Source organism: Hyposmocoma kahamanoa, unplaced genomic scaffold (genome assembly GCF_003589595.1).
Source record: "Hyposmocoma kahamanoa isolate Upper Pololo Valley unplaced genomic scaffold, ASM358959v1 168, whole genome shotgun sequence".
NCBI classification, from domain to species: Eukaryota; Metazoa; Arthropoda; class Insecta; order Lepidoptera; family Cosmopterigidae; genus Hyposmocoma; species Hyposmocoma kahamanoa.
In genome coordinates this window covers 1,768,648-1,792,953 of record NW_020653608.1, presented here as the reverse complement: position 1 = coordinate 1,792,953, position 24,306 = coordinate 1,768,648, and positions in this window count along the sequence as shown.

Sequence of the window (24,306 nt, the reverse complement as noted above, 5' to 3'; positions counted from 1 at the left end):
TCGCATTACTAATTGCTGGGCCACGAAGATAGTCAAATTCCATATTGTGTGTTTCATATAGCGGTATAGTTAACTATTTACAGACTCTGAAGGTAACATAACTTTTTAATAAAAAAAAAGACCTCAATAGTTCGTGGAATCATATCTATTTGCAAAGTTTTATTGAAATTGGTTAAATAATGAATATTTTCTTTAAATTTAAATGGGCCCTACGCTGAGGTACTCTCTTTCCGACAAAAAAAAAGAATCATCAAAATCGGTTCACAAATAGTTATCGCGTAGAATTGAGAAACTCCTCCTTTTTTTAGAAGTTGGTTAACAATACTCATAACTTCTACATTTAACGATAACAGACAAAACTCCGGGTATGCTCAAAAAGTCAAAGAACAATGTCAAAAGAACATTCTGTCAAAACGCACAAGTTAATGGGAACAAAGAAAACAGTTCGAAGCAATCTTCTCGTACCGAACTTCATTGTTGAATATGAACAGAAGTTGAAGCAAGTTGCGGTCTAGTGATTTATGCACGCGCGCAATTTGCATGTGATGTGTTCTTAGGGTGTTTACAGTTCTATCAGTGGCCGGAACCAGATGTTTGCAAAGGGTTAATTGTGTGGGTAAGCAGATAACTTGATTGAAATGAAACTTGAAAGTATATACTATGACGAAGGATAAAACTGAAGTCTCTGCTAACTTGTGAAAGCAATTGGTTTTGAAAGCGACAGTGAAAGTATTAAATCCATTGACGGGAGTAACTCGTTTATAGAATATCTGTCCACTTATTTGATGTTTTATTATATCAAGTGGCGGAGCTAATAACTCATGAGCGTGGTCATGTAAGCTGATAGCTTTTATCGCAAAGACTTGAGGTGCATTATGACTGCCTTACATAAAATTGACAAGTATCAAGAGCCGGTTCACATTGTTATTATTATTGCTACTCTCAGCGCCGTAGAACAAACTATTTTTCTGAAGTAGCTGGTCACGTGAACGGCGCGTGAGACACGCTTTTGTTTTTCACAGCTCGCTATGACTGAGTGCTGATTTTGATTCAAAATGGAATCGAACATATATATATTACAGCGGCCCACATTGCGCGGAGAGTGTTAATCGACTTCAAAAAAGGACTATATTCTCAATTAGACTTCAGTTTTTATGTGTGTGTATGTTACGCCACTACTCCGCCATTTGTGAACCGAATTTGATGATTCTTTTTTTGTTGGAAACAGGGTACCTCTGTAATGGGACGATTTAAATTTGAAAAAAATATTCCACCTATAAGGGCGGTAAACTATGGGATGAATCCGGTTTCACGCACTCTCCGGAAACCGATATCAATAAAACTTGGCAAATAGATGTAATTCCAACAAAAAAGGCGATAAGCAAACATTTGAGGTTTTTTTTAATAAAAAGAGTATTAATTGTATGATACCAAATGGCGAGACGAACAAGTCGTGCGCCTGGGTGTAAGCACCACGCCCGTGATGCAATACATCGCGTAAAGAGTATCTTACCAATTTACGCATTGGTTAGGTGGCCGTCGGCGTTTCAAATCGCAAAGACCTACGGGGCACTGCCACCGTCACCATGACACATAAAGTTGACAAGTCCTTCTGCCTGAAGTTTTACTAGCATCCTTTATCCCACTGTAATGCCCACATTAATGGTTGGCGGCAGAAATCATCAATCGATTGATTGAAGAAATGAATGCAATATTCTTTATTGCACAAGAAATTACCGTAAATCAAATACAATACAGTAATGTACGTAGGTATAATAGTAGTAAGTTAATGTGCAACGGGCGGCCTTATTGCTATGTAGGAATTTCTTCCAGGCAACCGCAACAAAAAACAAAGAGACTAAAAATAACTGACCTCAAAAGTCATTCATCCCCTAGTTTGCCACCCTTAGAGGTGGAATATTTTCTTCAAATTTATATGGGACCACACCTAAAGATCCAACAAAGAAAGAATCATCAAAATGGGTTCACAAATGCCGGAATAACCGCGTAACATACATACAAAAGAAAGCATACAGTCGAATTGAGAACCTCTTCCTTTTTCTGAAGTCGGTTAAAAATAGGAAATAAATGAAAGGACAGCACAGAAAAGACGAAACTTAGGAGTTGAGGAAGTGATCTTTGACATCGAAATCGGTGGCAGTAGACTTTCCTGGACAAACTCTCACCAGAAGCTGTACTGTTGCTAAATTTATCATTTACTATAGTTATTTTAAAATATCTGAAGTAGAAATAACCAGAAATAGCTAAATGGATTACTACCCTGGGTTTTGTCATCCAAGTACGCAGAAGCTATGTAATAAATAACCTTTTGTGTAGAGTTGTTGTTTAAAAGTTTGAAAATTATAGAAAGGTATATTCATGTTACACCTATAGCGACAGTATGCACAAGTACCGTAAATAAAACTTTGCAAATATAAAAAAAATATAAAAAGACATAAAAAAAGTAAAACTTTAATTGAAATTTAAAAACCTATGATACAATACACTGTACGTCAATAATTATAACTTTTTTATTTAAAAAAACCGACAGAGGTTTGATTAACTGCTTTTTTATTGGAATTACACCTATTTGGCGAGTTTTATTGACATAGGTTAACAGAAAGTGCGCGAAACCGGATTCATCCCCTAGTTTAACACCTATAGAGATGGAATATATTCTTCAAATTTAAATGGGACCAATACTGAGGTACCCTCTTTCCAACAAAAAAATAATCATTAAAATCGGTTTACAAATCGCATAACATACACACACAAGGAAATGAAATCGATTTGAGAACTTCTTCCTTTTTTCGAGTCGGTTAAAAAGTCAATAAAGTCATCACCCGTTAGCTAACAACTCGTCGAAACCAATTTAATGGGCCCAAATACGATAGTTCTATTCAATATTGAGAAATTAAGTAGTCTCCAGCCTGTCTTACTTGCAGCCTCAAATAAAGTGCCTCCGTGGCCGAACGATTGCCGTACGGGATTGCTACACAAAGGTCTCGGTTCAATTCCCAGGTCGGGAGAACTATTTGTATAGGCTTGATTTATTTCTCTCGTGAATTCGGGTGTAATTTGTCGTTGTCTATATGTGTATTCATGGCACGCGCGACACAGGGTTTCCTTAGTGCGGGTCTATGAGTGTGGCCGTGATGTCATTGGATTTACTTAGTACCTATGTCATATTTCAGGTCATTCAGACAAAAAAAAAACTGGGAAAAGAGATGACCTTTTAAGAGGTGAACAAATAACGATTCAAATAAAAAAAACAGCCGTTTCGAGACCAGTCCATCCATTTAAGGGTCGAAACACAAAAATGCGAAACGGCGCGATGCAAATTCGCAGCGCAGAAAACTGCGACGCGAATTGCTGTCTAGGTAGCGACATGTATCGTAAAAATAGTGTTGCACTGCTGTTATTGATAAGAAAGTATAGGAAAAAAAAAACAGAAAGAAGATTAACATCGCAGGAATGCGCGATGCGGAGCAATTCGCTAATCCAAATTCTTGCGATGGTCTTGCGAGCTCTTTTTTTATAATATTAAGTGACGGGATGAACAAGTCGTGCGCCTGATGGTAAGCTACACACGCCTGTCCATAACAGTTGTATTGCCACTCCCGACATTTAAATCACGAAGATCTGAGGGGCACTGCCACTGCGCCTGTCACCCTGAGACATAAGTTGGCAAGTCCTATGTGCTTGTAATTTCACCAGCACCCTTACCCTTCAAAAACCGGAACACAGTAATGCTGACATTAGAAATAAGTAAGGTGGCAGTACTACACTATAGTCCATTTGTTTAGATTCTTAACTAAATGTAAACAATCTTGATAATATAAAGGAGTTCTACTGCTACTTAACTTACCAGTAGATTTCTGCGACGTCGCATCGCAGTCTTGTGTTACACAGACAAAGGTTTCTAACTTATAACTTCTCTTTTTGTGTTAAAAAGAAAAATAAATTGTAAGCAAATTCAGTTCATTATCTTGCAAACAGCTACATGATGAAATATAGATAACGACAATATTAAGATCTAAATGATACCTATCGTGCGGCGTAGGTGAATAAATACGCACCAAAAAAAAACCAGAGCAATACATATAGACATTATGTAAACACAGCGATGGAAATAACCAAGATAAATATCTTATTAAAAACAAAATTCACGCGTCTGATTTAACCTTTACAAAAATCTTTTTAGCTTATTCACAATTCTTTTGATACGGAAATCCCTTGAAATGAACTAGAACAAAAGGAATGTAGGTTCTTTGTGTGAAGTTTAATTGTTTTAGGCTATGTTCGCTGTAAATTTGTTAATACGAATGCTTGGTTAGTATCTACCTACACACCCTTTTGTTACTTACGGTAATTTGATTTTTAACTAAGGTAAGTTGGGGATAAAATTACATTTTGTGATGCAAAACTTTGATCCGTCTTGTAATAGCTTGACCTGAAAGCTGGCAGATACTTCCGTCACAGAATTCATAACTAGTTTATTAATGGAAAAACGAGTTTTATAAAGGTTGACAACAACAAAATAAATATTATATCGACTTCTTAGGATTGTTATACATAGGAAATGAACCACAGTTTTTCTTTTCGAATTTAATCGCGTTTATTTGTTTTTTTACTGATCCAGTCAACCGTTGCCATGGGACCTGCAAAGGGCCCGAAACGTTGTTGGTTTATTTGAAAAAAAAAAAACAAATATACGTGATTAAATTCGAACAAAACAGTTTCATTTCCTAAAAATAAGTATTGTTTTACTGTGCCCGGGTTAACGTCAGTTGCCTAACAAGCATACTGAATTAGAATTCACTAAAATGTAGGAGGCATATCGATTCCATACAGAAGCGCAGTAGTCTATTTTATTTTTTAAAAGACTTCAAAAAAGGGAGGTTATACGCTCGGCTGTATGTATATTTATGTATGTTCACCTATTTCTGCGTCAAACGTGGACCTATTTTGAAAATTCTTTTTTGTTCTCTCGAGGTGGTCCCGTTGTCACCAAGTCAGAGTCTGATGAGATGATCCCGTGGAAGTCGAGGGAAATGAACGAACTATGAATGAAATCATGCATTGTGTAAAACTTTATAACTCTCTATTTAAGTGTAAAAGTTATCAATTAATTTCGTTCGTAGAATCTTCAAATCCCTCTCCGGAAAACTTGTCATTTTGCACTTGTGGCCTTATTACACCAAGAATGCGAGTTCTGCGCTTTAGAATCTATACTTAACCTTTGACCTCTGTGATGTCAAGTCATAGATCGAAATTCAAAATTTCCGCTTAGTCACGACCAAGCATTTTTATGCTATATTCAAATTTCATGCACATCAATTGAGAAATGGCCAAGTATTTTCGTTCGTGGTTTGTGCAAATTGAATGGATGCCAAAAAAAGCTTCGCTCGCTGCGCTTCGACAATATTAGCCGTCCAAAGGGAAAAGCTTGCCAAGATAATAATAACTTATTATTCCAAAAAAACTTCAAATTAGGTAAAGTACACTTATGAGAAATTTGGGCAGAGGTCCGTGCTTGTAGAGTACAGTCGGCAGCTAGCAGGTACAAATAGATCGAGTATGTACATTGTTTATTCAACAAGTGAAATCATTGAATATATTCAAAAATATGGTAAAAGAACACTACCTAACTTTAGTGTGACTTGAACTGCTTAGGTAGTTTTATGTTTTGAATTTATATTTAAGAAATTGTATATTTATAGGTGTAAGAATATATAGTAGTTTACATAAAATATGTATATTTGAATTTTTTTATCTATACCGCCGTCTTTTTCCTGTGAATTATATAATTACTTCCATCCAAAGGTTGTCTGGCACAAATCGCTTAAAGCGATAAGACCGCCCATTGTACCACCGCTTATTTTTTATTTCATTGTACTGTATTTGTTTCCTTTTTTGGTGTACAATAAAGAATTTTTGTATTTGTATTTGTACATCTAGAGCCTTATAGTTTCCCAAAGTGGGAGAGTTCTCCAGTGGGCGCTTAGGAGTCTCGGAAGCAATTGGAGGGCGTTGATGCTGTCCAGGGGGTGCTACCGCATTTGAAAAAGAAAAACCTGAATTATCTGTATTATAAACTACACTGCATATATTTTTCGATATAACGTTTGTTCGATTTTCATTACACCGAAAACCGAAATATAACGAAACCGTTGTTCTTTCAGGATATGTCGGATGTTTATCGCAAAGACACGATTACGTTCGGTTAGGTTAGGTTAAGTTTAAAAGAGAAAACATTTTCCTCTCAAAATTACTTACTTTAATTAATTACGGTACCCGGAACATGCAGACAAGGCAGACAGACTATTTTAGACAAGGTCATTTCCCAAATTGGTCCTGCCGGGAATCAAACTAGGCCACCGCTTTCCTCAAAGTGGGTAGCTCTGTACCTATTGTACGTACGGAAATATACTTAAGGAAAAATACTTGTCCGTGACGTCACGATAAGCTTTGCCGACGGCATCTGTCGCAGGCAAACATCCGTCATTGTCTCACAGCGTTATCGCATCCCTTCAAGTCCTCGAGACTCCGTATTCCTTCAACGAATTTAGATACTCATTAACTCGAGTTAACTTAAACGTTATAATGTACAGTTTTAAAACTAAACCGATAGTATGGGAAATAAGAAATTACATGAATAAATATATATGTTAACACGTAAGTAGAGCGAATATATTGTAGAAATTAAATCCCTTTGAAAAACATGTAATCTATGTTTTTATGTGACATAGTGAAGAGTACCAAAGTCCGTGAAGGATATAGTTTGAAAGAAACGTAGTGGCAAAAATAATAGAGGTAAGTTTACAAGGTTTGGGTGCATGTAGCAGATGAATTATAATTATAACTTTTTTATTAAACAACTCGCCTGAAAAGTTTGAAAACCGGTTTTTTTTTTAATCGGTTGACGGAAAGTGCGCGAAACCGGATTCATTATCTAGTTTGCCACTCTTAGTGGTGGATATTTTCTTCAAATTTAAATGGGGACAATACTACGGTACCCACCCTCTTTCGCAATGTAATCGTGTAATATACACAAAAAGGTCTATATTACCAACATCATAAACAACAATTGTTGTTCCATGACTTTTTATAAAACAATAAGTTTACCAAAAACAGACTTTGAAGTTTTTGTTGTGCTATCTGACACTTTTTAGATCTGCATATTTAGCAACGCCTCCCGTGTGCTGTCATTCATAGAAATAATTTGGTATGGAGGCACTGACTTACAAATAAATGGACGACGGGTCTAATACAAAAACCACGAAAAAAATGTCCCAAGTCAACCTATTTAAACGTAGTGACATGTAAAGGAATATGAAAAAACTAAAACGTTGAATTTAAATTGTAATGTCATCGCAGTACTGTCTAATTTTGCTTGCTTCGCTGTCAGTCGAACAAACGAAGACTAAAGCGTGAATGACGCTCTGTATACGATTTTAACGCCCTGTAAGTTTGGACACTTTTTAGCGCGGACCCGTCGTCCATATAATTGTGCTACCGCGACAATAAATTCGCGAGTGATAAATCTCACTATTTAGAAGTACGAAAGTATAATCTGATAAATTATTAAAAGTTATGGAACAAAAGTTATTTTTTATGATGATAGTATTGTAGGCCTGGGAAGTTGTTAGTATTTTAAAAATAACAATGTACAGAGCCAGTGTTCAAGGCAATATTGGAAGAAGACGCCCCGAAAGACCTTTTCAGGTCAAATCGAGAATGTTTTTAAAGAGATTGGAGTGCCTAGTGGGAAAAATAGACGGAAATGCTTGTCAAATAACGTTCACAACCCTTGGAAAGAGAGAGTCAACTATAGACTCTCTCTTTTCAACGTGATTGTGAATATTTTAGTAACGATACCTGTCACATGAAAACTGTACACTGAAAAAGATTTATTACCCTTGGTAAAAATTAAGTGAAGTCAGTAGACCAACGATGTGGACTATAAACTAAAATCCCTATCATTATATTAAGTTGACATTGTTATTGCATGTGCACATAAAAAGTTCTTTAGTTACGTAACCGGTCGGTAAAACGCACAAAATTTAAAGTAGAAATAAAAACTAGATGAAGTTTTTATTAGACGTAGGTGTAGGAAGTTTTCGCTAGACGAGAGCTGGGAGCTAGCACAGGGAATGACAAACATTTCGCGCGGTGCATCTGAGAGGAGTTACATTTACAGGTTAAATTCGTCCTCCCTAAGTTTCAAGAATAGCAACGGCTAAAAAGGCTTTCAACGAAAATTTCAAAAAGGGTCAAGAATCGACTGATAAAACATTTGGGGTATTAGATTTCATGTAGATCTAGACTATGACACAGAGAGACTGAGAACAATTGAAAGCATTCAAGATGTGATATTGAAAAATAATGGAGGGAATAAGTTGGACAAAAAAACACCAATGAGAGAGACAATAAAGTAGTGTAGAGGAAAGATGTTTGGGCCTCTGATGCGAAGCGAAGTTATTTAGTTCAGAAAAGAGATATAAAGTGCCAAAACTTTATGTTCATGCAATGAAATTAAAGAGAACCTTGTGCATATAGCGTGTGTCGAGTCGCGTTGAGTTGACGACGTATTTTTTCTCTCTATGAAATTTACATTCACAGAGAGTTTCCAAAAGTTTGTTGTTCACTAGGAAACACTTCATGATTTCCAATAACAGAATAACAAAAAACACATTCTATAATACCTTTCAAAACACTAATAAGTTTGAAAATGTTATAGTGGATCAAACAACAAACATTCCGATAGTATGCGCTTTGGCTCTGCAAACATACTTACTTTGGTTATAAATCAGAACTACTCATTGTATACAGCTAGCAACGCGGCAAATGTTTGAACTTCCCACACTAAAGGAAACAAGAAAAGTAATAATTGTTCCTATTCTCTACGTGGAGTCGGTAAATTACGCTGACTATAGGCGATAATAAAAAGATTTAATACCCACACTTTGTGCTCCTTTCTTTGCTTTCATTTGTACGAAGAACTTGGTTAATTGTAAATAATATTATTGCGTTTATTTCTAGGGCTTATGAATAGGTGTGCAGAAATAGACGTTAATATAAACTTCAATACAATGAGTTCTTTTTTACAATATCAAGTGACGGGACGAACAAGTCTTGCGCCTGATGGTAAGTTACACGCCTGTCCATAACAGTAGCAGTGCCATTCTGAGCTTTAAGTCGCAAGGATCTGTGGGACACTGCCACTGCGCCAGTCACCCTGAGACATAAGTTGACAAGTCCCATGTGCATGTAATTTCACCAGCACCCTTACCACTCAAAACTTGAACACAGTAACTGGTTACTTCTTGGCGTCAGAGACAGGTAAGGTGGTAGTACTTCCCTGAACGACCTCTTTCACAAGGAGCTCTTCTGCGACTAAAACTGATCTCTGCGAGTTGTTAACTTAGATATGGTGACTGTATTGCCTTTTTTATATGCCCGTGTTGTCTCACTGCTGGGCAAAGGCTTCTCATCTTTTCCTTTCTTTTGCTCTCGATCTTGTACAACATCTGATCAGTCCTTTAAAAAGTAGTTCAAGTCAACCCGCCATGGGGTTCCAACTATGTGATTATATCCATGCTTATAGCACATGATTATAGCACATATCCATGAGCCTACGTTCAAGTGACAGCGGTCACCCTGCATTAGGTGTTTTATAAACCAATATCTCCTCGAGGCATTTTTGGCCCGTCTTTCGACCTCTTTTAATCTACGAGTTACGTATTTTTTTCTTTACTTAAAATTTACTAATTTACAACGAGTACCACATACTATAATCACAAACTGAAACAATCTTAAACCGTTGAGAACTGAATTTAAAAGTTTTCTTTAAAGTCACTCATAAACTATCCAGAAAGTTACAGTCCTAGCCGCAGTGAACTAAGCCACCACTACTACTACGTTTTTCTTCTCCGACTCCAGTTACGACAAACCGACGACGTGAAGCATTAAAAATTCATTATTTGATAAATCAAAAGGTACTGTGAATAACGTCACATTCAGTAGATGGTTCTTAAATTGCCTTTTAAGCATAACAGTACCTCACAATGACCATCTCGATTTTACTGTATTCTATTTATTATCATAACGAAGAAATACGCACCCTTCGTGTAAAAATCTGCAAAAATACAACTTTTCGGGAGCGAGGTTTAACGATTCTACGAACGAAATTAGTCGGTAACGTTTTTATGCTTAAGGTTTAATTTATATTAAAGGAATTGAAGCGAATTTTTGTAACGATATCGTACATACACGTACAAACTAGATACGAGCCAAAACCTTCCGCGGAATGCGCCAGCATTCTCGAGCATGCGCGATGGAATAGACAAAACTTCACTTGAACCTAATGTGTTTCATGTAGTTAGTATTATTTTTATGAACTTCATGTGATAAAAGCACTTTACAACGAAACAAAAAAAAAAACAAAATGTTACTCTACAGATATCGAAACATCGCTTTGTATCACAGACATATAGATATCCAAACGTGTCAATTGTGAATCTAAAAGATATCAGAAACCAAATTATTTTCGCAAAGATTTTTCTTTTTGTTTATTTAGTTTGTTCACTGTTTGTGATTTATTGTCAAAAATTAAAGAGACATTTAAGAGTCAGCATCGATAATTATCGAATATCGCACATGACAACTAACATGGTATTATCTCAAAAATTGCATTATATTAGGTTTTATCACAGTTTGATTCAATTTCAAAGTGACATAGTTGTTCTGTAGTGTCGACAATTATCTAAGAGTATATTATGTACTACTGTTGATGTACCTCAACTATAAAATAAATAATATAAACAAATATATGTATATGCACAACGAACCAATTTTTTGGAATAATAAATGATAATTATACGATATATCGCACACGACAACTATATTAGTTGTCGTGTGCGATATATCGTATAATTATCATCGTTTAACCAGGGTAAATGTCTCTTTTATTATATAGACTTTGTAGACGTTTTTACAATAAGATTCCAGAGAATATATAAAGATTATCATTTCCTAAGTTTAAAACTTACATTAAAGATATTTTAATTGAAATGTCATATCACAAAATTTAAGAGTGTGTGTTAGATAAAGACGAAGGAAAGACAACACGAGTTTTGATTCCACACAATTATGATTTAAAGTGTATTCCATAGCATTTAAGTTTATTTGAAAAGAGCAATCCCTAGAGTTTCTTGCTCGTTCTTCTCAGGGAGGTCAGCGTAATGAACCCAGGAGTAACTTAAAAAATTACGTTTTCAATTTTACCTATGGAATAAATGATTATTTAATTTTGACTTTGACTTTAACATTTGTAGAAAATGCAGGCCCTTTTAGGGGAAGTTTCTTTTTTATCATGTCTAACCTGGTAATCTGTAAGCAATTTAAGAAGTGAATGTTTTTGTATAACACTGTACCTGTGTTAATACCGTTATTTTGTTTTGTTACAATCGTCACTTTACCTTTCATTCTGTTCCTATTTTACGATAAATGATGTGGACCGAGTGTTTTATTTAATTAGTCAAACCCAAGGCCACAATCGGATGTACTTTACATAAAAAAAAAGTTAGGGACCAGGTAATAAATTAATTCGTTCAATCGAAATTTGGAAAGTTTTAATGACGTCAGAGAACGCTATATTCGTTAATGACGTCCGAATTTCAGCACAACTTCTAATTGCGGGTTGTTAAGTAGATAGAGATTCAAACATTTAAAATCTTATTAAAAGAAAACACAATCATTTAAAGAGCACAAATGCAAATTCTGTTTTAAGATAAATCTGTTTCTCCCTTCTAAATTCTAGAGTCTCTCTGCAAAAACGATTCCAACAACTTTTACGGCACTCGTTTTTCTAAACCCCATCTGATAGGTAAAAAAAATTCATTAAACCCGGTTTCTAGATAAACGAAGCAGTGGAAAATATTACAGTTCAGCTTAAAACCGCTGTTTCCGCTTTCCGCTTTTTAATTTAAATGTATACGCCGGTTTTTATCTACTGCATATTTTATTTGTTGTATAAAATGTCATGGATTAACGCAATTTTATGTTCAATGTTTTTCATTTTGTTTAATCTGTTTTTTTTTTTCGAAATAAAGTTTTTACTGTTTTCCTTCCGCCACGGATTTCGATTGCGTCCAATCAAAGTTAATTTGGCGTAAAAAACTTGGCGGATTGAATTGTTTTTGTTTGTTTTACACTGCACGAGGACTGTGCTATTTATCTTGCATGTCAAGTTATTTGCGTCGTAGTATGATAGATGATGTAGTGACTGGGATAGAAAAGGTTAAATTTCGATAGTTTAGTCATGTAGAAGGGATGGATTATAGTAGACTGATGACACAAATTTATAAAACGAATATGAATAGAAACATAAGTAGAGACCTCAACATAGATATCTTGATTAAATGAGTTAAACGTTTTAAGTGTAAAAGAGCTACTTGTGAATAAGTTCGTCCAGAGAAAGTACTGCCACCTTATCTATTAATATCGTCAAACAGTAATGTGAGCATTACTGCGTTCCGGTTTTGAAGGGTAAGGGTGCTGGTGAAATTACAGGAGCATGGGACTTGTCAACTTATGTCTCAGGGTCACTGGAACTCGGATCTTTGCGATTTAAAGCTCTAGTGACACAGCAACTGTCATGGATAGGTGTGTCGCTTTCCACGGCGCACGACTTGTTCATCCAATCGCTTGATATAATTTAAAAAAAATCAAGAATAAAAATGTATAATAATAATAACGCACACTCAACATAGCTCCAGGGAAGCCCTGGGTCGCGGGTGCCCTGGACACACACATAGATAACCACAAATTACACCCAAACGAGAGATATAACTGTAGGCCATACAAATATTTCTCCCGGCACGGAAATCGAACCCGGGACCTCTTGCGTGGCAGTCCAGCATGGTAACCGTTCGGCCACGGAGTCAGTTTTTGATGTATGAAGTGAATGATGCGACTGGAGATGGCTAACGACGTTCGTAGCGAGTGGACGTTGTTCGCTTCTGCCTACATAGAGAGCACTTTAAAGAAGGGTTTGTTCGAATTACCTATATGTCTTATATAGAAATAGCAAATCAAAGTTCGTAACTTGAACTGAACTTGAAACTTTCCTGTGCAAAAACCAAATTGAAACCCAAAGTAGGTAACTAAGAACTAACATAAAAACCAAAACGCACGAAAAAAGGAAACCAGAAAATGCGTAAATCACAAACAATTGAAACGTTAAAGCCGTACAAATTCTATGGATCCGCAAGCAAAAGTTTTGGTACATTAATCAGTACTCCCAGACGATAACCACAAGCTTTGCAAACCGACGCACTTAAAATAATTTAAAGTCCTCGGAACTTCGCCCATAAAGTAGGGAGACAAAGTCCAAAGCATTTTTCATTAGTGGAGAAATTCCACTGTTAATTTCCGAGGTAAACAATTATAGGTGTCCGGTTACACTTCTATTCCGGTACGGTAATTATATTTCGGTGTTTCTTTGTTAAGTTTTCGTATTTCTGCAGCTGCCAGGGCTGTAGGGTGAACTTAGGTCTAAAATGGTTAACCTATTTAAATCTCCTTTTACTCGCTCGAGTATTTCAAAGACTCCTTTAAGATTATGTAAAGGTTGTAACAAAACATAATTATATAAAAACAGATACAATCGAATAAAAACACTCCCTACTCAAATTAAATACAGGTTATAGTAAAAAGGAACTTACCCCAAAAGGGCCTATAATTTCTAGAAATACTATGCTTTATAAGCAGTTAGGTTACATGATTTAACTGGTCAGAATTTTATGTGAAGTCGAGCACGTGAGCTTGCTTCGGACATTTAATAGAGAATGGCGATGGAAAGAAGAAAAGTAAGTGGCGGAAAAGAAAAGGAATATAAGAACGATTGAAAATTTCAAAGTAAGTGGCCGGGAACCAGAGAAAAAGGTGATAAAAAGGTGGGATGATGATGAAAGAAGTCGCATCGTCACAGGCCAATGTTCAGTGTCAAGGCCATGTTTGGTGTGGGCCAGCGAGAAAGCTGTGTACCCTATTTTAGAAAACTAAAGATTTTAACCCTACCATCTATGTATATTTACGAGGCCTGTGTTTATATAAAACAAAATCCAGGCAACTTTAATCTAGTGAAAACCAGACATCCCAGGAAAACAAGGAACAGAATAGAAATACGGCCAAAACAACGCCCCCACCTTGGAATTTTACAATAGAACGATGTTTATATTAGCACCTAAATTATTTAATAAAATACCAGATGTAGTTAAAGAACTAAATTGTAGGTAATTTAAAATAAAATTACATAATTTGTTAGTTACACAATGCTACTACAATATAAATTATTTTTTAATAGATAACATAAAATGAAAAATTTAACCACTGCGCCTGATTGAAATAAGAATTGTGTAAAATATTCGCATGCCAAGTTTTGGTGAAACGTACGATCTAATAATAATATACTATAACACCATTGTAAACTACATTTTTCAGCGAATAAATATCTTGTATTCTTGTATTCAGCAGTGGACGTCTTGACTAAAACGATGTTGAAATTCGTTCTAATGTCGGCGTTCTCGGTAATGTGCTGGAGTGAATTCTCGTAACCAATAATAAAATATGTTGCACTCCATTCTCTCCTCACTAAAATCCTCACTATCCAGAATACTTGAAATGTAAATTTCAGTATCTCTGTGACTCTCATGAACGCCCCCTTCGATCCATTAACTGTCTTGGCTTCATGTCTTATGCCTTCACTCTCCATTCAACACGTCCCTGAACTTGCTCTCCCAGACTCCACCGGAAGGTTTCCTAGTTTATCCTCTTTCAAAAAGAATGTCCATGAGCATTTTTTAAAATGTTTGTCACAGCGATAATTATCATGACCATCTTCTGTTATTGTATGTATCATGTATAAATTTATGTATTGTGTATACAGATAATATGTATATGTTAGGTTTGTTTGTTATACATTTGATTATATTCATATTACATTTGTGTTATTATTAAATTGTTAATTTAATATTTCATTTGCCGCATTCGTGAATTTCGTTTTTCTCAAAGGTTGACTGGTAGAGAATGCTTTTAGCATTAAGTCCGCCTTTTGTACCATTCTGAGTTGTAGTCAATAAAGTTAAACAAATAAACAGGGAACATCCTCGTTTGAGACCAGATAACTAATTAATAAGATAAATAAGGTTGTATGACACGTAGACCTTTTCAAGACTTTTTGAACAAGAACTTCGTCAAGTTGTTTTTGACAACATTCCATTTCCAATTATTCTTGTTTTGACAAGACTTGATAGAATTATAAATCCTGGCATTATGCTTCTTAAGCAGATAATATAAGTTTTTTATTATACGTTTGCTTACCACTTAGCACCATTGCACCTGAAACCAAAATAAAAATTAATTGTCAATTAGATATTGAAAAGAAAAGTAAAGATTTTAATACACATTTAACATCAGGTTAGCTAAACTGCAATAAGAATTATACAAAACTAAATTAATTTATGTAGTAAAGTCATAAAGTTAAAGAACTCAAGTACCTATGACAAAGATAAACCAATCTTCACTTAAATTTTTTGCTTAACGAGATGCCGGGTGCGCAACAAACGACATAAGTTACCAAGTATGTAAACAGACTCCTCCTAGACGACACGTAATGGAGGTCCCATACACTGTTCCAAATAGGATATAGCTCTGGGTGCTACCACCAGTGCTACAGAACAACCCCTACTAGAATTACGAACGATCTAAAGCGCTGTCCCAAATAAGGAAGTGGTGTAGAATGCGTAGGAAGTAGGTTAACCAAATGTCCGAGTTTAAAATCTTATCACCGCGATGCAGGATTTGCGACATCAATGTCAATGCCATCTAGCGGTGAGTGACGGAACTAATTTTATCTTAGTAGAACAAAGTGTTTTTCGTCGCATTACTTTCTTAAACTCGTATCTTAAAGCACAAAGTTACCGAAATGCAAAAAAATTATTGTATATACAAAGTTAGTAAAGTAATGCATTCAAAATTCAAACACTCTTGATAAGAAATTTAAAATAAATAGAAAGTTTTGCCATCTCTTGAATAAGCACTCCTTATAAAATACGAGTTTGAGAATGTAGCGCGTCGTTTTGTTACATTTACTAACTAATAAGCTTGTTTGCCAATCAACAATCATCGAATGACTGAGCTCTGCTATCTTCTTTTCTTTTTCCAGCACGCCTTTTGTTCAAGCACAGTTCTATTCAAAATTATAATTGATTTTGTAAAAAAAACCGTCTTCAAAACTATGCTTATCTGTGCGCTGTGTTCGATACCAAAAATCATTTAGAAATTCACGTCAAAACGAATCATATGAGCAACAAACAAGATAGCTGCTGTACGTTGTTGAGAATTCCTCTCATTTGTCTGCCAGTTCCATCTTCAAATCAGTTTGTGGCGGTGTGTCCTCCTTATACCGTCATCCCACCTTTTTGTATCGCCTCTCTCCATTCGTATCGTATCGTTTTTTCTTCCTCTACTCATGTTTAAATTTAAATATGGTCCATTTTACCTCGCATTCTGATTTTAATTCTTTCCATCGTCACTCTCTGCGCGACCGCGGTAGCGAATAGACCATTATTTATCTTTTTGAATCGTTTACTAGCTATATTTATACAGTTTACATTTTAAAGATTATCTATAAACTGGACTTTCAAGGCTTGAATTGCTAAATTTACTAAATAAGATGCTGGAGGCTGCGAGGCTGCGGAGGCTGTTACTGCTATCCAGGCTACACACCATTACAATCTCCCAGAACGCCCCCAGCACCAGCAGCACCTCCACAAGTTGGTGAAATTACATGCACATGGGACTTGTCAACTTATGACTCAGGGTCACGGGCGCAGTGGTAGTGCTCCTCAGATCTTTGCAATTTAAAGCTCTGAGTGGCACTGTAACTGGTATGGAGAGGCGTGTAGCTTACCATCAGGGGATTTGTTCGTCTCGTCACTTGATAAAGAAAAAAATTCTATGTCACCATATTTTTTTTGTTCATGTGTGTGAGCTATATATTCTTGTTAGATACACTTCAATGTTTTACCGAAAGCGTACAGCGAAATTAAAACATCTACTGTTTTTCTTTTTTAAATAAACATGGACTGTTCTCTGTTATAATTCCCTTTTCAATATAAGCTTAACGAAGGCCTTTGTAAACATTAGACAGAGATGAATTATACAATAACGCAAAACGCAATATATTTCAAATGAAAAGTCCCAGGACCACAGTTGCTACAACAGTTTGCATGCAAATTATGAATTCCGTGTTTCATGAAGTCTCTTAGTTTAATTTAAATTATTTGCAGGTGTTGGGAGTTTGCATATTTGGAACAGCCAGGTCATGTACTAAATATACGACTATGTTATATTAATGGAGCACAGACGACATGACCCTTATTCCGCGAAGTAAATATTAGTGTATGGATACGTCATATGCGTTGACACTTACAAATCACTGGCAATAGGCTTTTCTCCACGGTTATGCTCGCGGGATATTAAAAAACCTGAAGTACGAATACCAGGACGTCGCATCCGAGTCCTTTTAGAGTTAAAGTCCATAACGCATAAGGTTCCAGTATTCTTAATAAAGAATAATTATAACTAAATTTTTATTGAATTAGTATTCAATTACTTTATGTGAAATTACTCTGCAAAGATCGAACACTCAGAAAAAATCCCTTCGATCCGGCCGGATTCACGGAGGCAAGGTATGCTAGAAGGCGTCGGTTCGAATCTGGTCGGATCGAAAGATTTTTTTCTGAGTGTTCGGATCTTTGTATTAATAAATATAACTATACATATATTTAACAAAAAAATACCGACCTCAAAAGTTTGTTTAACAACTTTTTTATTGGAATTACATATCTTTACCAAGTTTTATTGACATAGGTTAACGAAAAGCGCATGATGTCTAAAGATAATGGACCGACCGATGCAAAAGGTTTCCAGTGTCCTTTTTTAACCGACTTCAGAAAAGTATGTTAAATGTTTATAAGTATGTTTCGCGATTACTCCTTTGTAAATTGATTTTGATGATTATTTTTGGGAAGAGAAAACCTTAGCACTGGACCCATTTAAATTGGAAGAAAATATTCCACCTCTAAGGGCTTGAATCCGGTTTCGCGCACTTTCCGGTAACAGATTTCAATAAAACTTTGCAAACAGATGTAATTACACGTACTTTTTTGTACGGTTTTTTTCGTAAAAAGGTTATAACGACAATGTTGCAACGATAACGCAAGAAAGTGCTCTGAGAGCCAACCTCCATTGGGTCAGCGTGTATATGAATAATATCTAGAACATTTAAAAATGCAGTAACGATACCCCTTTAAGAGCTTAAACAAATGCAGCCACGAAGGGTGCTAGAGTTAAGTCGAGCCTACAAACTGTCATTAGTTAAAATTACTGAACCACAGCTATCACTCCCACGGAGGCAGTTGACAAACTTCGCGAAAGGGTACTGGATTACCCCTTCTGAGATCGCAAAACGTAAACTGAAAGCGGGCGTAGTTTATCAGTATCTTGAATCCGGAGCTTCCTGATATCTATAACTAAACCATCTTAGCTTCCGAGCTTTTTTAGAGCTGCATCTTTGTTCTTAAACGAGTTTTAACCGATAAGGTTTTTAATTCAATTGTATTTTTTTTTGTAGTTTGAATGTCATGCGATAACTCCGGCCAATTTGTGAGCCGATTTTGATGATTCTTTTTTGGCGGAAAAAGGGTATCTCAGTATGAGTCGGTTAAAAATAAGTTTCAACGCTTGGTAAGAAGATTATACCTACGTCACTAGATGAAAATATGCGATATGAGTCCGAAACAACTTTTTTGTTGAATAATCTCAGTACAGAGTACTAAAAAAACCTACCTCAAAAGTACGTGGAATTACATCTATTTGCCAAGATTTATTGAAATCGGTTACCGGAAAGTGCGCAAACCCGGATTCATCCCCTAGTTCGCCAATATACGGAACTTGACACAGAAGATAATAACAATCGGTTCTCACTACTCAAGATATATTGAGATAGAAAAACGCCTTGAATTGGAGACTAGCAAAATCAATTATTAAAATAATTGCTCCTTATAATAAAATTTAGGCGCTATTTATAAAAATGAATCTTCATGCGTGAACAGCCCTTAGAGGTGGATGATTTTCTTCAAAATTAAATGGGACCACTACGGAGGTACCCTCTTTCCAACGAAAAAAGAAGCATCAAAATCACAAATACCGGAGTTATCGCGTAACATACATACAGTCGAAATTGAGAATCTCCTCTGAAGTCGGTTAAAAAAATAAAACCGATCTCAAAATGGATTAGTCGACATAGGACCTATTCGCAAAATGAGTTGTAGTCGTAACAGTACGTAATCGTGGTAGGCCTCATTCTGCAAATGCCTTATCCGGGAAGTACCCTACTCTACTTAAGGCTTATCCCGACAAAACCTTATTCTTAAAAGGAGTTATTCTCTAAGACTTTTTCTTGAAATACCTCAAAATTATTTCCGCTCCGCTGTGTTCATCATCGTGGTCTTCTCAACGAAAACTGAAACGCATAATACGGAAATCTATGTCAAAACGAATATGAACCCAAACACGAGGCAGCTGTTGTAAGTGTACAGTTTACTCTCATTCCAATTACGTCTATGTGTCAAGTTTTGTTTAAATCGATTAACCGAAAGTGGGTGAAGTTCAATAAACTCAGTTTATTGAACATTCCCTAATTTGCCACCCTTGTTGGTGTAAGTTGCATGTGAGGGCTTAGACTTAGACAGTTGGTGCGTTCACCGAAGGTTAAGGAGCCATTGAATGTTCCCGGTACTACATATAGGATTCCCTGCTCCTGTGGCAAGAGTTACATAGGAGAGACCGGCCGTAACATATCCACACGGCTAACGGAACACATACGTAGTATTAAGAGCCGGGACAATCGGGGCTCTGCAGTGACGGAACACTCATTGGATTCGGATTCGACGCACTATATTCGTTTTGATAAAGTGTCCGTACTGGCGAGAGAAAAGCATTTCATTCCGCGGAACGTAAGTGAAGCTATCGAGATCGGTCGTCATTCGAATTTCAATCGATAGTGGATGGTCGGTACCCTCCGACTAGAAAATAGTGTTAGGTACTACGTCAGTGGTTAGTGTAAACGAGACTTTAGAAAGTGACGTTGTTAGGGTAGTGTGCAATCCTGCATATGACTTTAATAAAAATGAAGCATACGAATTGGTTCGAAACATGTCCAGCAAAAATTCGACTTAAATACGTGAGTTATACGTTATTTTTAGTCAATACGTCTGAATCTCACGGTGGTTTTCTATTTAAAATATAGAAGATAGATAATGAGTACAGTTGTTGATTTGAACAAATCATATGAGTATGTATAGAACTTGAGTAGCCATGTGATGTTGAATATTACCGTTTAGGAACTTAATTCTACAGCCTGATTATTAATTATACATCACGTTAATTATATATTATCTTTATTACTATAAATAAATTTAACTGTGGTTTTAATGTACAAATGTTTAGTCTAATCAGTATTGAATATAAGATTTGATTTGTCGTTTTCCTGCTGAATAGTGGGGTAGTACGGTAGGGGTAGTTAATGAAAACTGTGTAATATTGGTAAAATATTCAATTCTATTGTAGATTTTTGGTTTTGAAAATATGAATAAACGAATAGTGCAAATAGTGGCGTTTCTCATTTTTACACTTCTATGACTCACACCAACCCCCATCGGCACAAGAACACAGTAGCCCTCCAGTGTCAAAGGACAGTATTTTAATTATTCCCGCCTACAACTGCTCAACTTACGCTGTTTCATTAATTACGAAGTTGGTTTTACTACTTCTACAGTTGACAACATGTATGGGTCGTAGTCATGTACACGTCGCACTTACACACGGGTCGCCTGGATTAAAGCTTAGAGTCCCTTAATCATGATTGGCGAAATTGCTTTCTCCGGTAAGCAGGTTTTGTCTCGATATTTGTTACATCTATGAGTCAATACTTCATCGCATAAAACACCACATACCAATGTAAAACTCTAATATATATTAACTTCTTGGGTTTCGAGAAATGAAACTATTTTTTTACCGGATATAAGTCAGCGCCGTTGGAACTGTAAAGTAATTAATACGTTTTAGATTGTTTTATTATATAATGCCGATATTACTATCTCAATATTACCTACTTGCCTAGCTCATTCCCAACAAGTATAGACTGTCGCTTCTGTCCACTACTACGATATTGATACGATATTGGTACTGTGTACCGTCTAGGCTCTTGGGTTTCTCTCAGAGAAAAGTTTAAGGAGACTGGTATCATGACTGTGGCATCACAGTACATTTACTCAAATATTTTATATGCCCATAAAAATATACATAATTTCAATAAGAAAGAAGATATCCATAATATTAACCTTAGAGCTAAGTCCAAACTCATGGTACCACGATTTCGTTTAACCAAGGTAAACAATTCTTTTATGGGGAACTGTATACGTTTTTACAATAAGATTCCGGAGCATATATTAAGTTTATCATTTCCTAAGTTTAAAAACTACATTAAAAATATATTGATCGAAAAATCATATTACAAAATTGAAGACTACGTGTTAGATACAAATGTATTGAAAGACGATATGGTTCCAGAATCCACACAAATTTGATTCAAAGTGTATTCCATAGCATTTAAGTTTATTTGAAAAGAGCAATCCCTAGAGTTTCTTGCTCGTTCTTCTCAGGGAGGTCAGCGTAGTGAACGAGCAGTAGCTTAAATGTGACGTTTTCAAGTGTAAATTTATTTTACCTATGGAATAAATAATCTTTGACTTTGATACTCTTTGACAAAAGTCACTATCCCTATATAGTGTTTTGTTTGGAATGTATAAAGTAACTTTAACTGTCTCCGTGGCCGAACAGCATCAAGTATATAACCAGAAATGGAGACGAAATAAGGGCCATACATTCCTGGTGTCTCATCAGTGATATATCACTTATAAATATCAACTTTCGTTTGCACTGAAATATAGACAGCCGCCAACAACTGACCTGTGTGTACGTCTCCGTATATTCCAAAAATATTCTGTTGTTGTTTATTGTAATAAAGATAATATATCTAACAATGGCGTGCTGCTCCATTCGCTGGTGTGGGGAAAAACAGCAAAACTTCTAATTACAGAACAAAGGGAATCAAATTTCATCAGTTAAATTAAATATTAAATATTAAATATTAAATATGTAATTTTGCAATTTTCGTCCATTATAGCAAAGCTCAAGTTGCAAAGAAACAATTGACGAGACCCGTCAATTGTTTCGAGCTCGGGCTAGCCAATCGGAGCGTAGTTGTCACAGTAATAATATGGTAGAATAGTTTTCGAACAAATTAAATGACATTTCGTCTCTATTTCTGGTCATACACTCGATGCCGAACAGTTACCATGCCGGACTGGCACGCGGTGGTCCAGGTTCAATTCCTGGGCAGGGATATATATTTGTAAGGCCTGCATTTATTTATCTCGTGAGTTTGGGTGTAAATTGTGGTTGTCTATGTGTGTGTTATTATTATTACGTATAAAGTTTGTTTGTTTATAAAACTAATATAGGCGATTCATTACTGATTAAGATATACTTCGAAAATTTGACGAAAACAACTTATTTACATAAAAACATCGATGTGAACAAATTTTACAAGGTATTCTTGTGAAAACGTGGAGAAATAATCAGCGGCTGTTCAAGTAAGTACTGCCACCTTACCTATTTCTGCCGCCAAGTTGTAATGTGAGCATTATTGCTTTCCAGTTTTGACGGGTAAGGGTGCTGGTGAAATTACAGCCACACAGGATTTATGTCTCAGAGTAGTGGCTTCATTGGCTCAGTTATCTCTTAAGCTCTGAGTGTCAATGCAGCTGCCATGGACAGGCGTGTAACGTTCAGAATTTTTGAACTTTACATGTGTTGGATTTTCTGTGAAAAGCATTTTATATATACTTATTAAATATATACTTATTATTTTATATTTTATATATATATACTCTTCTGCAAAATCCTTGCAAGCGCAAGTTGTTTTATGTAATTCATACGCCTGTAGAATAACTGTACTGTACTAATTACTACACAGTTAACCGTGACCTGGGACCTGTAAAGGGCACGAAACGTTAGTTTGTTTGAAAAACAAATATACCCGATTTAAATCCAGAATAACCTAACCTCATTACAAAGTACTAAAAAAACCGACCTCAAAAGTCATTCATCCCCTAGTTTACCACCCTTAGCGGTCGAATATGTTCTTCAAAGTTAAATGGGACCACTTCTGAGGTACCCACTTTCCAACAAAAAAAGAATCATCAAAATCGGTTCACAAATGGCGGAGTTATCGCGTAACATACATACAAAAAAAACATACAGTCGAATGAGAACCTCCTCCTTTTTTTGAAGTCGGTTAAAAATAATTTCATTTCCTGTGCAACTTTTTTCGATCATAATTCAAACTTATTTTTATAAAAAAAAAGACCTCAAAATTACATCTATTTGCCAATCGGTTACCGGTGCGCGAAACCGGATTCATTCACTAGTTTGCCACCCTTAGAGGTGGAATATTTTCTTCAAATTTAAATGGGATCTATACTGAGGTACCCTCTTTCCAACAAAAAAGAATCATCAAAATCGGTTCACAAGTGCACATACAAAAAAATACAAACGAATTTAGAACCTCCTACTTTTTGAAGTCAGTTGAAAATTGTAACTCCCTTACGTTTTAAAATCTACGATATACGAGTGACCACAAAAATATATCAAAAATATAAACAGTGTTACATATACAGTACATACAGGTTTTTATGTCTTTTCAGCGTGCTATTAATAATTCCATTGACCACTCATTGGGTCCCATTTGTCCCTTGTGGTACACCCATTAACTTTCCAAAAGGCTTCAATAATGTACCAAAGGGCGTTAGCGACCCTTAGAACTCCGCTTAGAGGCCTCCTGAGTGCTTCCGCCGTATTCTCCCAGTGACGTAATATCCGCCAAAGTCATATTATTACCATCAAGAGACTTCTTTTAAATTTTATATTTGGAAATTCGAGTGCTTTTCTTGGCTCAGAAACTAGTGCAGTTGAGACATTTTTTTCTCAATCGTATTTATGACCTCGTCTCCAAGCTGTTTAAGATGAAATTATCTCATTTATGTATACAAGTATTATTAATTACTATGCGCACATCATTTATCGTATTTTATAGTGCCAGCACCTTTATTG